The sequence below is a fragment of the Ambystoma mexicanum genome, chromosome 1p (genome assembly GCF_040938575.1).
Source record: "Ambystoma mexicanum isolate Mex_15411 chromosome 1p, UKY_AmexF1_1, whole genome shotgun sequence".
Classification (NCBI taxonomy): Eukaryota; Metazoa; Chordata; class Amphibia; order Caudata; family Ambystomatidae; genus Ambystoma; species Ambystoma mexicanum.
The window spans coordinates 692,397,709-692,414,246 of record NC_090921.1 but is presented as its reverse complement, the minus strand read 5'-3'; the positions used below and the strand labels follow the sequence as shown (position 1 = coordinate 692,414,246).

The window sequence follows — 16,538 nt, the reverse complement described above, 5'->3', positions numbered from 1 at the left end:
TTCAATGTGCCTTGAATCACATGTGGAATGGATCTCTGTTTCTGATGCTGACACACTGGACATTGCAAAATCAGTTTTTTTACTACTTCTAAGGGAACGCTAATTCCTTAATCTTGTGCCCACCTGATGGTAGCCTTTTCTCTAAGATGCCTACGTTTCTGGTGTGCCCACTTAGCAATCCCCTCCAGATCATCTTCCTCAGGCCTTGTGTCCATAGCTGAAATGTTGGCATGTTCATCTGCAACAGAATTGAACCAACGTTACAATGAGTCTGTCGCACAATATGCATCCACATGATACAGTCACTTTACTATGCATCAACATTTTGGCGATATCTTGCCACAGTTCTTTGCCCCATAATTCTTTGGCATGAATTTTCCAACCTTCTTCTGCCATATCGGCAGACAAACAGCCGGTCCATTAGCCACAGACCATGAGTCAGTGTACACATAACATTGACCAGGCGCTTCTTGCTTCAATGCTTGATAAAGCACATACAATTCCGCAAACTGACTACTCTTTCCCTTTCTGGATGTTGTCAGAATTTTCTTCGTTTTGGGATTGTACGATACCGCTTTCCAGTGTCGCTCAGGCCCCACATATTTGGCTAAACCATCAGTGAACCAAGTATGTTCAGTTTGTTCACTCGTCAAATCCCCATAAGAGACTCCCCATTCCACAGGAGATTCACACATTTCTGTCTCATCTATTGGTTCCAAATCAACCAGCAGAACACCAGCCACTTGATGTAACTTTGCAATTCCACCCTTCCCTGTTTTGGCACGATCTTGAATGTGCCATTTCCGTTTAATGATGCTAGCCTCTTGAGCGTGTCCTATTCAATGTGTTTTGCCTCGCTCGTGCCTCCCCAACTCGGTTGTTCATCCTGGGTGGGGAACAGGCAATCTTGGTAAGATTCACAGGTGGGCTCTACCCACCACCCTGGCCTCACTCTGGTGACACTGGGGCTTTCCTGGTAATACAGTCCGCCGGATCGGCTTTCTTCTGCTCTGCTCCACAGCATGATTAACAGTATCTCTGGAAGAGCTGTTCCTTCTCGTACCCAGCCTCGATCAGCTTCTCAAAAACAAATGTGTCTAATATTCATATTTTGGAACTCGTTAAGTCCCACAATGCATCTCTCCTGTTTTGCTCCCACTTCGCTAGCTCCCCTTGGCAGCATTCTGGCGATCTTGGGAGCAGAAGGGATTTTTAATGGTATTACAAACTGAGGTAAGTGTCTCGCCACCTGCCCCATAGTTGCCTGGGCTTCAATATCTCACCCAGGGGAGGGACTCTGGCTTGGGCACTGCCAGCAAACTCCAGCTGCCCCTGGTTTGGCTGCCTGGAGACACTGCTCCCTCGCCACACTGCAGCTTCCCCTCTACTCACAGGCTCAGTGTCTTGGCAGTCCGTCCTCCTCCAGGCTCTCAGGTTCTACTAGCAGCTGTTCTATCCTCCTGGCCTTCAAGCACTGTCCAGCATCCCCAGCTCGCTCAAAGTGTGCCTGTGTGCTCCACCTTTTATACTTGCTGGCAAAGTTTATTGGATTCAGGTCTGAGTAGCTGCCTAGCCCTGCTTGACTCTGCCTGACCTTATTAAAGGGACAAAATAGAGAATGCCCACAGGAATCCATTGCCCATGGATTCCTATGGGTAATACTTGTGACTCCCAACATGGCCTTCTTCGTCACAGTCCTTTGGCAGTTGAGTGGGGACATGGAATTGTGGGAGTTGTAGTGTTCCCTGGTAATTGTGGGAAAATTATGTAAAATACTGTCAGGAAAAGGGGAATAATCGTGTTGCTGTAAAACACGGGGTAATATGTTTAATTCCCTTTTCCCGATTCTTCTATGCCTCCCTTTTATCTTGGTACCTGTTGGAATAGGGGAGGGGTTAATGGAACAGGATTCACAACAGCATATGAAGGTGGAGGAAATGTCGGGTAGGGGGGTGTTGGAAAAGGGGGGAATAACATGTCTAGCCTTCAGGCTCCTCCTTTCCAATCCCTGAGAACTGTCTACCCAGGTGATCCTCGCTCGCTTGTCCACCCCCAGGGTCTGGATCCAACAGCGATGGCTGTCCCCTGGACACCTTAGAAGAGGATCCCCAGGGAATAGATAGGGAAAAGCCCTTAGGTTTTTTCAGAGTTTAGCCAAACCAATCAGGGTAGCACAGAGAGTGGCTAAGGCTAAATCTCGGGAGAGGTGAGGGGGTCAGGGGTCCTCAATGAGTCCACTCAGTGAAGCAATCAAAGATTATACTTGGACAATAAGTTATATAAATATTATATTTATTATAGGCCTAAAAACACACTAGGAAAATGACTTAGAACAGGTATTATCACACCAGACGAACAATATGAAACATTTATACGATCACAGTCAGTGCAGAATAATCAATTAACCCCCACAATACCCGAAAGGGAAGGCAAGTAATTAGTTATAGCACTGGCAGTCCACAGGAATTACAACCGTATCTTATAAAGTTCAACCCTAAGTTGATTGGGGCATTTTGCCCAAAGTTCAGTTCCCAAAGAGTTTTAGGAGTTGAGGGGGGAGGGTGGGGTCGGGTTGGAAGGGGGGATGCGTGGGGATGGTTCCCGAGGATGTGAAGATGGGTCCAAAAGGTTGCCCAAGGAGTATACAAGTAAGTAAAATGCTTTTCAAGCTTTTGGAGGGCTTTCAGAACAAGTGTTATCAAAGCCAATAGGTTATAAAAGAAAGTTCTTCACAAACATTTAAAGGGTGGAGATAGGAGCACCTGTAAGTATTGTTAATACTCACCACCCGTACTCCGATTTTTTTCCTCTGACTTGGTAGGTCGAAGGAGGGTTGCCAGAGGTAGGTTTTCCTGCCTTCTTTTTCTGGTCGAAGAAGCCCAGGAGCTGCGGGTGCAAGAAGAGTTCTGGGTGGGCACAGGAGCTGTGTGCAACCTCTTCTAGTGGAACAATTCATCAGACACCGATGCAGTACTCTTCGGGATCCTTGACTAGATGCGGGAAAGCCAGTTTCAGGGATTGCCACTGATGCACGGAGACAGCGGGCGTCAGAGTTGTCACGGTTGAAGGCATCCTTTTATCTCTGGACCGGTCGATGCCGAGACACCAAAATCTTGCGGGAAGGATACTTCCAGGACAAGCTGAAGACACCTGATGTTCCGAGTGAAAACTCGGAATGGCAATGCTTCTTTCGCGTTAGCCCAAACTGAAGTTGGTCAGCCCACTGGATGGCCCAGGGACACTTCCGAAGACTCCAATTCACATGGCCATGGGAATAGGTCGAGACTGGTTGCTCCCATCGATCCAGACGGTCAAAGCACCAATGAGGGTCTTCTGAGATCAGTAGGCCCGCAGGGCTCCACTGGGACTGCAGCAAGATTTGGTTGCCAAGCCTCTTCAGGTTGCTCCTACTGATCTTCCTTCTTCTGCATGGCTATACAGGATTCTTGGCTCCTCTTCAGATCTGCTGGAATATCTACAGGGTGCCTCTTCATATCCCAAACTCACATGAGTGATCGGACTCAGCCCTCCAATGGAAAGAGCTCCCCCACACATGCACACCAGCAGCGATCCAGTCAGGGACCACTGTGGGTCTGACTCATGCCTGCACACCAGACTTATTGGTACCAGTATGTGGATTAGAACCACGCAGTCCCAACGCACTTCCTGGGACACAATGCACGTGGCAGGCTTTTCTGAGCATGTGCGTGACCATAAAAGGACATCCTGACCTGGCAAGGCAGGAAGAAGGCTAAAGAACAAAATGGATGAAGAACAAGCGAAAAACCTTGCATCATGGCCATGTTGGAACACTAGCCACAGTTAGTAGCCGCAAACGGTAAACGCGAGAAGGCTTACTAAAATGTAACTGCTACCACCACCTTGTCTTTAGGCACATTTGTAAGTAACCAACATATCCTTTTGAGTGTAGTTTTTTTATTTTTTTAAATTATTGTTTTTTTATAACACGTCTAATACCGTACCTGAGTTTGGTTTCCAAGCGCGGATCTGGGATTCGGACCTCTGTGCTCTGCGTGGTCTTGTTCCCAAGACCAGCACGTTGCCCCTGTGCTATCCTCTGTTCACACTTTATGGTAATACAAAAGTATCCCCATTGCAATGCATTGTGCAACATGAAAAAGTTACCCACAATAGATAACATTTAAAAAGACTAAGGGAAACATAGTTTCTCAGTAATGACAATCAGAAGGACTAGTCACTTTCCCCATAACAAGTGAGCAAAAGGCCAGTGAAGTGAGAACGAAGGTTTCCCTTCACTGTAAAAAGTCATGACAAGATGTAAAAACATAAGCAAAAAGTTTGGGCATCCATAGAACATGGAGGGAAAGTTGCTAAAAGAGAAAACATTGCTTACAATTACTGATAAGGCCAGATACAGCATAGACGGCATACTCGGCTATTACAACGTTGCCATTTCCTCTATTCTGTGTACCCTGGGGAGACCACCTCTCCATCCTGTTTACTGTCTTCATTGAAGTGCCTGTACTTGTGAAATCGTCAAAAGGAGCCGTCAACAATAACCAGATCATGGAAAGTGATCACACTTTACACCCTCCTGAAAATACTAAAAGCAACCAAGCCCCATATTGGAACCAAAACTCAGACAAGAACACAGTGGAACACACAAACAACATTCACAGATTGAAACACCTGAGCATCTAAGCACCATAAAAGTCTTTCAAAACATTGAACAAGAAATGATTGCCAAATTTTGAATATTATCAGAAAAGAAAATCGGAAACTAGAGAAGAAGCAACATTTCAACAGACAAACTGGTTTACCATTGGCAACTAAAATACTGTAGGGGAGAAACTATCAAAGTGTGAAGGGCCCATTACTTGCACCAGGTCGAATTGACACCACACAAAACGAAGTTTTCAAAATAGTCCAAGAATTCCTCTTCGCTACTGATTCTGCCTCATTTCTTTCTTCTAAAGTCACTCATCTTTGTTCTGCTATCACTCCTTCCGTTTCCTCCTTGTTATTCCCTTCCTCTACCTGTAGCTCCTGCATCTCTATCTCTCTTCACTCCCCTCGTAAATGCTGTTATCTCTCCTTTGCTGACAAAAGCAAACCCTACCTCTGCCCCGTTTGATACCCTGCCCTCTTCTCTTATTCTTTGTTTTGTTTTTAAAAACGTTCTTTATTGATTGACTCGCGTCTCAAGACATTTCAACAGTACAGTATCGAAATGATGTGCAACAGCAGAAACATGACATATGCAAAATATTATCAAGCTGACAGCAGGTCCTTCCCAACAACAAGTGACCTGTAACAGCAAGGTTGGCAGGGAACAATCCAAGGCACAATGTTAGGTTTTTCAGCCTGGATTAGGCACTGGGTCACCAAACAAGGGTTCTGGCCCCATAGCTTAGGTGTCTGAATCTGGGAATTGAGACAGTAGGTAGGCCACAAAGAGATGCTCTTCAGCCTGTTCTGCTGACCACACAAATAGCCGTATTCTTTATCAGTGTTGCTAAGCCAAACCAAATCTGTGAGCCAAGTCCTTATTCCTGGTGGGGATGATCCAATCCATTTAATCAGAATACATCGCCTAGCAACTATCATACAGGTCGTGAGCAATTTCCAGTGCTGTTTAGGGATACCAGTTAGCCAACCAAACATACAACACATTAGTTCACAGGATACAGTGTGCCCCAGCATTCTGGGAACGGCCTCAGCCACCCCTTCCAAGAAATCTCTCAGCCTAGGGCATGCCCACATCATATGTAGGAAGTCCGCTGCTTCAGTATTTCATCTCAGACAGCTTCCCACCCTGGTGCAATCAAACTGGTTTTATGCAAGCTTGGGGTTAGGTACAATCTGTGCAGAGTTTTGAATTGGATCAATTGTAGGCGAGTGTTGAATGGCCCACTATGTGCACGCTCACAGAGCATTGCTCATCGCTTGTCCATATAGGAGACACCTGCATCCTCCTCCCATTTTCGTTTACACTTCAGTGCCTCCCGAGGGGAGTTGCGTTGAATTAGCCCATACAGTGCAGAGACCACACACCTCTCATCGCCGGGGAGCCCAATATGAATTTCAACAGTGGTAATGTGGGTGGCATGTTGGGGAACGATGTGGACCATTCTCAAAAGGCAGCTCGAATGTTGAAATACTGCAATCTGAGCTGAAACAACTTTCCCATTTTTTCAGAAAATAGCTTCTGGCACACAAATGTTCGCCCCCGCCCCCTGGATATAGGTCTGCCAAGTGTTCAATCCCGCTCCCCCGCCACTCCTGGTCTATAGCTTCATCGCATGTTGGTAGCAGGCACTCTATGTTCCATAACTGAAGGCCCGGGTCAAAGGGGAATATCGACCCGCAGTAGCTTCAGGGCCCTGTTCCATGCGTGTACTGTGCACGCAACTGGGCTAAATTTACATTTATCCGGTACTCTCCTAGACACCAAGACTCCTTGCAGAGTGAACAGTCAAACTGAGTATTTCTCTTTGCGCACATGCATAACAAAGTGGACATCCAGTAGAAGGCAAAGTATTTATGCTGCGAGGTAGTATAACTCGATATTGGGTGCACCAACGCCCCCACTTTCCCAGGGGAGAACTAGGGTATCCCAGCTAACTCGCGGGATCCGAGGGTGCCAGGCCAGCCTGACCAGCTGGGCCTTCAGCTCCGCAAAGTAACTGGCTCCTGGCCACACAAGGATGTTTTCGAAAATATATAGGAGTTTGGGGACTACCACCATTTTAGCGATCGATATTCTACCGAGCAACGTGAGGGGAAGCTTACGCCATCGCTTTACCTTGGACCTCAGAGTGTTCAAGTAAGCTATATGGTTTTCTTTCAGCAACGTTCGGGCATCATGACTGACCTGCACTCTGATACCTAACTGACTCCTGCTCCCACCTGTATCTGTCGGTACATGGGGGGGCTTAACTGTGGCCTCGTTTAGTGGAAATAAAATAGACTTTGACCAATTTATCCTAAGTCCCGAGGCCTACCCAAACCTTGCGACAGTTGTTACAGATTAGTTGCAGGGTCTTTAAAATATAGGATTGCATCATCTGCATACAGCAACACCAATTCTCGAGTCCCGCCCAGCGCCAGGCCTCTTGGCCAATGAAATTTCCGCAGTCGGGCCCCCAGTGGCTCAGTCGCGATTGCAAAGAGTAATGGTGAGAGCTGGCATCCCTGCCTAGTTCCGCGGCCTAGGTCAAAAGCCTGAGATTGCTTGTTGCCAATCCCAATTTGAGCATTCACCCCTGCGTACAGAATACGCACCGCCATCAGATAGTACTCTGGAATGCCCACCTGTCTAAGCACCTCAAATAGGTAGCCCCACTCAACTGGGTCGAGCGCCTTCTCCATGTCTAGTAGGGCCGCCACTGCCTGCACTTTGGGATCAATCTGCGCAAGGATTGCAAACAGCATGCACAGATTTAACGAGGTCGACCTTCCGGGTATAAAGCCCGGCTGGTCTGCATGAATAGTGCTCGTGACGTGTGGGAGCAATCGGTCTGCCAACACCTTAGCAAAGATTTTGGTATTTAGGTTCAGCAGAGAGATGAGGCGATATGAAGAGCAGTCCAGGGGGTGCTTCTCAGGTTTGAGGATCAGCGCGATTACGGCTTCACGCAAAGGAGGGGGGTAAGGGGGGAGCTGACCCGCCTTCATTCCTTCCTCCCACACCGACAGCCGGTGTTGAGCCACCTCGTGGCTCAGCTCTTTGTAAAATTTGGCCTTTCTCCCATCCGTGCCATGAGCTTTGGCAGAGGGCAGAGCTTGTATTGCAAGCAGAATATCATTGACCATAATAGATTCAGGTAGTGCTTCCACCGCCTCCCGTTGTAGAACCGGCAGGGACGCTTCCCTTGCGTATCCCTCTAGGTCTGCTGTCGGTATCGACCCTCTAGATGCATATAGTCGCTCATAGTAATGGCGGAAGGCGTCTAGTATGGCCTGTGGCTTTATGACCACCTTGCCGTCTGCTGTCCGCACAGCGGCTATGTCCGCACTCCCTTTTTCATGTTTGATAATCGCTACTAGTAATCTACCCGGCCTGCCCTCCTCCCCGTACCGTCGGGCCATTGCCGAGCACCCCAGGTTTTTAACTTTGCACTCCGTGAGATTATTAAAGCGGTCTAATGCATCACTCAGTTTAGCTGTGGTCGGTTCCTCCTATCTCCTCGCCCCCTACCCTCGTGGCTCTTGACTTCTAGCTCTGTTTCATACAGCTGTCTGCATATCACTTTCAACATTCCCAGCTCCAGGGACAGGCACCCGCCACCCCTGCAGGACCACCTTGAATGTCTCACACACACACACACACACAGCTCATTGTGGAGACAGTGCCTGAAAGTATAACTTGAGCAGGCTAAACAGCTCGCTTTTGAATACTGCATCCGACAAGGCGGTGGTTGTAAATCTCCAGAAGGATTGAGGGACTCCTTTAGGATCCGAATCCAGGGACCAGAGGACGGGCGAGTGATCAGACAGTGTTCTGGGGAGAAGTACACAGCAAGTAATTCTATGTATTGGGGATGGGCTCGCCATGATATGATCCAGACATGTAGAGGTACCATGAACCTGTTGAATGGAACGAATATTCCCTCCCCTCCGGTTACAGCAACCTCCATACATCCCCCAGCTCCAACTCACACAAGCATCTCTGCAGCGCTTCCACTGCTCGGGATCGTGGGCGTGCACCCCATACCAACCTATCTCTTACCGGGTCTAAGGTAATATTGAGATCTCCCGCCCATACGATGTTGGTGTGAAGGAACCTATGACACCTACTGAGTAAGGACTCCAAGAAAGAGGGGTCGTCCACATTGGGGCTATGTTAACGAACGTCACCATTGTGGATCCCCAGCATCCCGAGACAATTACAAACCTCCCTTTCGGAGTGACTTGTGCTCAAGTGTCATGACCCCGGCCGAGTATGTAGAGTAGGAGGTATAATGTTTGCAGTACCCCCGAGGACCTGGTGACCCCCTTGTTTCCCCTCCCAACCAAGTGAATTTCTTGTAGAAGTCACCTTGACACCGTGCCTCTCACATTATTGGATCACCTTGCGGGCCTTCCACCGGTTGTTAAGTCCCCGCACGTTCCAGCTAATCACCTTACAGCTCACCGTAAACCCAACCTTGTTTTGAATAGCCCAGTCTTATTCTCGTGCTCACTCGCACCGCACACCAGGTACTGTCGAGACACAAATCATTTTGAAATAACAACACCCAGCTTTTCCAATAGCGCTCTTCCCAACCCCCCCCCCCCGGGTCCCCGCATAACACCCATTGTGCAACCCCCCCCCCCCCCACACACACACACACACACACACTGTGGCCTCCCCCAACTAACAGTGAATTGTCCTACCCTCACTCACTCTTTCCCCAACCAGAAAATTACCATGGGTCACAGCCCGGGGGCGCCAGACTCTGCTGCCCAAGTACCCGCCCACCGCTTCTGTCCTCAGGGGGAGGCCCGTATAGTAATAACAGCAACTGGACTGATTTGTTACATGGGTCAGTGTGTGTGTGTGTGTGTGTGTGTGTGTGTGTGTGTGTATATATGTATATATATATATATATATATCTATCTCCCACCAGGGAAAACTTTGTGTGTTGAACATTGAGGAGCCCTGGATTATGAACAGTTGTACCCAACCAGGGGGTCACCCACCCCGATAACTAGCAATATTTGGCTCCAGATATTTGCTCACATGCGGACGCGTCGCCCTTTCTCACTTCAGCTCCCATCACTTCGGCATCGCCTCAAGGAAGTCCTGCACTGCCCTGTTCGTGAAGAAGTGTGTTTGGCCACCATGTTGCACAGACAGTTTAGACGGGTAAACATGGAGTACTGAAGCCTGCGTTCGTGGAGGTCTCGCTTTGCCACCAGGAAGGAGAGGCAAGCCTTCTGGACAGACGGAGTGAAGTCCAGATAGAAGGAAATCCTAGGGTGTCAAGTCAAAGTTTCAAAAAAATAGTTTCAACAGGTAAAAGGTTTGACACAAAAGTGGCGAAAACAAAAGTTTCAAATTTTTTTTTTTTTTAATAGTAAAGTGTTTAGTTAAATAGGTGTTTAAAAAAAAAACAAGGCTTTGGGGGGGGGGGGGGGGGAATTCGAAACCTTTTTTTTTCCACACTTTTGTGTCGGAACTTTCAGCAGTCAAAACTTTGACTGTCAAAACAATCACTATGAACCAATCCTAGCGTTCTCATAGGTGAGGTCTCCCAACTCTCGAGCTCTGAAAAGGATTGCGTCCAGGTCTTTGTAGTTTAGTAGGTGAGCTATAATCGGGCAAAGGCTTTGGCCCGGCTTGGTGGGTCACCTGCGACACGCGATGTGCCCTCTCCTCTCGACCAAAAGTTGTGTCGACAATGGAGGGGCTTGCAGGACGTCCTATATAAACCTTTCCATGAAGACCTCCATGTTCTGTTGCGGGACAAACTCCGGGCCTCTCACCACCCGGATATTATTCCTACATGATCTTGCCTCCAAATCTTTGTTTTTATCCCCAATGGCCATGAGTTCCCTCTGGAGCAAGCAAATTGCTTGTGTTACTTCTCCACTGGCATCCTCCAGGGACCCCACTCGGTGCTGCAACTCGGATATCCAACCGCTCTCTTTCTTAATGCGCTCCTGCATTTGATCGACCTTATATGCCATTCCGTCCAGTTTCGTGTTTGCAGCCACACAGGAGCCACAGCAACATCTATATCTATGGGCATTCCAGCCGACTATCCCCCGGACCATGCAATGCTGACTTGGATCCCCTGCCTAGACCCAGTATTTTTAAAAGAACAGGCTCCCCTGCCTTTCGTTGCCGTTGCAGGTGTCGGCCAGAGGATTAAAGGACTTCACACAGAGGGGGGGGGGGGGTTGCTGGCAGTATAATGGGGCAGCAAGTGCAGGAATGGCAGAGGCGCCGTTGCAGGTGTCGGCCAGAGGATTAAAGGACTTCACACAGAGGGGGGGGGGGTTGCTGGCAGTATAATGGGGCAGCAAGTGCAGGAATGGCAGAGGCGCCGCTTGGCCCACCTGCTTGCTCACCAGTTCTTGTACAGGTATGGTGGTGCTGGCCTCACTGCTTGGAGCTGCTCCAAATCACACGTTGGAATCCTGGGTGCAGTAGTCTCTAGGACTCTCCGGGGGCCTGCACAGGAGGGTTTCCCAGGCTCCTACTTAACCTGGGACGGCGTCAACTGCTTTTTCCCACGTGTAGATCCCCTCTGCAACCGAGGGCCTCGCTGCTGTGTTAACTGACGGACTGTGTGGTCCCCCGGGGCCTCTGCTGCCGCAGTGATACCGGTGTATCGCAGGGGTCAAACAGGCACACGCGAGCGGTCACGGGATGCCAACCTGCAGAGCTTGTGGGACGGGGGGTGGTCGCACTCAGCCAGAGAGCCTCTGCCTGCTCGGCCCCTGATCCGCTCTCGACCCCAGACAGGCACACATGACTCTTCCCCTCCACTCCGCAGGGGTCCCTGGCGACGGATACTGGTCCACACCACCTCCTCCACTGGTCTCAGACCTGGCGACCAGCTCTAGATTCCGACTCCGCTGCACATATTAGTTGGTACAGGCCGTATCAGGCCCGGGCGGACACGTTGCAGGCAGCCGGCTGTGCGGTATCAGAGCTACCCGCCTCCCTCCTCGCCAGCCTGGGCCCACCAGGCAGCTCCAGCCGTGCAGCCTCCTGGGTTTCGCCGGATGCTTGTGGGGTGTTTCAAGGGCCCATTCTCAGGCTACAGGTGGATGATGCAAGGAAGATTATGCCTCCTCCGGTAGGATGTCACTTTCACCTGGTGGGTGCAGCGTCGGCTTCCCCTCCTGGCGGGTCGTTCGCAGAGCTTAGAGAAACGCAGCCATCTTCGCTGCGGGGCTCTCTAGCGCCCCCTTCTCTTATTCTTAAAGTCTATCCTTATCTCCTTCCTTTTCTTACTTCCTTGTTCAATAATTCCTTCCTCACCTCTCTTACCTTCTTCTTTTAAACACGCGACTATCCTTCCTATTTTGAAAAAGCCTTTTTCAAACCCTTCCATCCAACTTACGGCCTATATCTCTCCCACACTTACCTGTTGAAATTCTTGGAGTGGATGCTTATTCTCAAGTCTCTACTTCTCACTCCCAACTCTCTGCTTCACTCTTTTTCAATCTGGTTTTCACACCCACCATTCTACAGAGATTGCTCTTGTTTCTGTGTGTAATTCTCTACTATCCGCTCACTACGATAAGCACTGTTCTTGATCTCTCAAAATGAGACACATATTTGCCCTTAATTAAAAGGAACCAATGCTATTGGTCACCAGCGTTTGACACTGTTGACCACTCTCCTCTGCCCGCCTCTCTCTTCTCTTGACCTTTGTGGGTCTGTCCTCAAATGGTTCAAATCTGATCTATCTCAATGCACTTAGTCTTTTTCCTGGGGTGTTAATACATCTTCTACTCTGCTCCTTCAACATGTTGGCCCTCAGGGATCTGTCCTTGACCCTCTAATCTTCTCTCTACACCCGTTTTCTTGCTTCTATCATTTCTTCTTTCAGACTTTCACACCATTTTTTATGCTGATGACACTCAATGTTTTCTATCCTTCTCATCTCGGATCCATGAGAAAATAACCTCTTCTCCTTTTCTTTCCAGCTTCTACACTTCCTCCTCCGCTTCCACTGGTTTCTATTTCTTGTCCTCCTTCTATGGCTCAAAATCTTGTAGTGTACCCAAAATCACTCGCACCATCGAGGTCCCGCAGATTGTATTTTTCTGCCCAACTAATTGGTCGCCTTATGTGGCGCTAGTTAGAGTTGTTATTGCAGAATTATTTAATTGTCCCACGACCGACGGTTATCTAGTCTTGATTTCATCTTCGACAACTACTTCGTGGACCGCTCCACCAAAGACATTTGAAGCTGTTCGGTGACAGGTGCACGTTTGACGTCTGCCGACCGTGTGGACTCTGTCCACCGGCCAGGCCCTTTACAGTAGGGAGAGTGGGGCCCTGGGTTGGTTCTTTCAAAGATGCATTTCCTTTTCCCCTCTCTTTCACTTCCTGGTCTGGCTGCCGCCTTTTACCTCTGCTGTGGAGGACTACATTTAAGTTTTGTCCATCTTGCAACGGAAAATACCCTTGGAAAGACACCCATCACAAGTGCAAAATGTGCTTACCTCGTGACCACGACGAGCGATCCTGTAAATCCAGGAAACGTCTTCATCCTAAGACGGTAAAAGATAGGCGGACAAAGCGATGGGCGGCCTACGCAATGCAGGCTGAGAGCTGTTCCCTCGTCGTCGCTGTCGCCTTGGATGACGAGGACTCTAGCGGCAGCCATGGCTCCGACTTATAGGTCATAGGCCTTTCGGCGCAACCCTGTGGTTCCAAGGTGCCCGTCCCTGGCCCCGCTAAGCAGGCCTCTGGTACTGTTATGGAGAGTACACACCCTGGCGACAGGGGCACACACGCACCACCCAAGGAAAAGGATCCGTCGAGGAAGCATCAAACGGCAACAGGTCGACACCCTCCCCGAAACCGTCATCTCGGCATGCGACTGGTCATTCTGCTAAGGGTGTTTCCACTAAAAAAGACACAAATACCGACACACCATCTAAGAGCGTGTCGACTCCTAAGGTTTCCACGCTGTCGACAACCGCGATGGTGCATACAGGCATGTTGAAAACCATTACACAGCTCCCGAAATACGCTAGGGTCTCACGGCTATTGTTTCGGGGGCGGAACGGCCAATAAGCACCTCCTCTCCTCGAGAGGAGTACTCTGAAGGCCACCAGACCCTTACTAGGGCTTTTACTAGTAAATCACCTCCCCCAAACCCCTGCACACATTTTTCCCTTCTCCAGACCCCTCTTGTTCATCCCTGTGGAATATACCGAGGTTTGAACATTACAAGGACTAAATGTCACAATTTGTGAACTTCTCTGAGAGGTATATAATCCCCAAGAGACCCAGGGAGGAAGACTCCTGCCCTATAACTTCCAGTTCAGACTCACTCATCTCAGGAAGACCTTTTTGAGTTCCTCGAGCCAGAGGAGACTTATGAGGAGCCTTTTAGTCACGAAGACAACCCCTTTGGTCAGTACACGACCGACCAGGGCACAGATTGGCGACAAGATCAGCCAGAAGAAGGCTAAGAAAGAGCATGAGATGCTTAAGTCCCTTAATAAAATCACAGCCAATCCCTTTCAAGAGAGGGTAGGTGCTAACTCTCGTTGTTCCTTTCGGGGGTAATCCTTCTCCCGATCACCACACAGGCAATATGGCGCAGGAAAGTCCCCAATACTGATCTTATGTTGCCATTCTGACATTTCGCTTTACCAATGATTTTTTTCCTTTTTTAGATGCATATCTCTGTCACACTAGTTTGTATTAGGGTGAGGGCAGGCATTAGGTTTTGTTAGTATAGGCCTTTATTGTTTGACTAAGACTGGCTATGCCTGTTGCTTTGTTTGATGGTCGAGATTGCTCCCATCTTAGTTATAGGGCCAGATAGGAGTTTTTCCAAACCCCTTGATTCTAGCAATAAAGGTTTTGAAACTTGCAACTCTTCTGTCAGTGTCTACTTTTGATACAATGCCTCCCTTAAACCAGAGATTAGGGGATATTACTATGTTCCCCGCATTGCAGTTTAAGTCAGCGATCCAATCTAGGGATCTTCCAAATCGGTGGTTTGGACTGGAAATGCGCTGTGTAAACCCACGTGAAGTTAGGGAATTAGCCAGCTAGAGGGCGTCCTTTTCAGCCAGGCCGCAGGAGTAGCACTTTGGCTGTGGGTCTAATGCTAGTGCTGAGAAGTAAAGAGCTCTACCTCAAAGGATTGGCCGGCCCTGGGGATGATAAATGGCGTGGATGGATAAGGTGGAGGTGGGTGAGATAGAGAGCCTAGTGCTGAGTAAGTCACAAGTGGACGGAGCAATGGAAGGGAGGGTTTTAAAGGCTAAGGTATCTTTGTGGATAAGAGCAACTCCCCCACCTTTTTGTGTGAAGGGCGATCACAATGGAGGATGGTGTAACCTGCGGGGATGTCTATGGTGAGAGCAGGGTGTAGCCAGGTTTCAGTTATGGCTAAGATATCCAAGTTGTTGTTGTTGATGAGGTCTCTGACATTGGTGGAATGGTCGATGAGCGATCGTGCATTGATTCTTTTTTTTAAACTGTCTTTTTTTAATGGTGATAAAGACACCTTCATCGGGCACATAATGTTATTCCAGAAAAGCATCTCCCTAAACATAATAAGGGGATATATGGCACTGAAGTACAGAAGACTAAAGACGTTAGACAAGTTAATGGATAAAGTAGTGCATCAGAAAATTACTTAAACACAGTAGTCAGACTCACTCTGATAGCCAGGCTCATTCTGATGGGTCATTACTTTGAGTTATGATTGGGAAGTGAATAATAGCAGTTAGCATTAATTAAGGTTATAAAAAGAAAATTCAATGGGGGCTTCTAACATTAGAAATGACTGGAAAGTGTAGGGAAAAAAGATTGTTGGAACAATACATTTCGACAATTGAGGGTTTTTATGAGCATGGACCTAGCTTTGGGAAGCTATGGAGTGCTTTACAATCATAGGGGGAAGAACATGGTTAGGGAAGCGGAGAAACAAGGAAGTGGGGATCTTAACATGGGAGGGCAGGACATTTTGTAACCATGCATCTACAGGCAATTTAGGGAGGAACAGTGGGAATCAGATCACCCAATGTCAGGTAGGGTGGAGAGTGGCTGAGACGACTCAAGGGGACATACCTCGCAGAACAAATTAGTTATTAGATATATTTTCTCACTGCAGATGTGAAGATTCATTCTGCAACAAGGCCATAATAAGTCATTGAAGTCTCTACAGTGGCAGGAGATATTATTGTGGCAGTGTCCAAATGAAATTTAAAATTTTAAAATGTATTTGAGAAATCCATCACTCACCTGAAAACATCTAAAATGACATGTATTGGATAGTGTTTTTCTCAATGCAAATGTGGAGAATAATTCTGCAAGAAAGACATAATGGGTCATTAGGGTGCATACTGATGCAAAATACCATTATCTTATCTTGAGGTCCATTTGAGCACAGTGCCTGAAGTGGGTCAGAAACCATACCACCCCAGATACATGTATTGGTAACTCATTACATTTGTAAATTCCCATGTAGCCAACAACCCGATGGGATTATTGCGACAAGGGAGGATAACGGATATGCCTAACTAGGGATGTGTCCTCCATGGGAGGCTTAACCCCAGTGGGATCCCACTTGCCCTGACCTTTAGGGTGTGTTATTTTTAGTGGATTGACCTCCTAGTCCCAAAGGGGTGATTGCTCCTAAAATGTAAACTAAAGCAGCAAAAGAGGACTAAAAAAAGCGCTCTTTTCATCCAACATGGGAACTTGGTAAAAATAAAGTTGGTATTGAAATGACAAAACATGTCAAAATATATTGGATAATGTACTCTTGCGTTGTGCCGTATAGCTTCAAGATATTCCTAAACTTTAGTTCATTTGCAAGAGGCAGATGAGTGCAGGGGAGCAAAACAAGAGGATGAAACAG

The 16,538-nt window shown here is 48.1% G+C and overlaps 1 protein-coding gene across 2 annotated transcripts in view; it reads left to right on the top strand.

The window, feature by feature from the left end:
• The window catches only part of SCNM1 (sodium channel modifier 1), a 395,472-nt gene that overhangs the window by 51,354 nt on the left and 327,580 nt on the right, over nt 1-16,538 (top strand). The window lies entirely within an intron of this gene.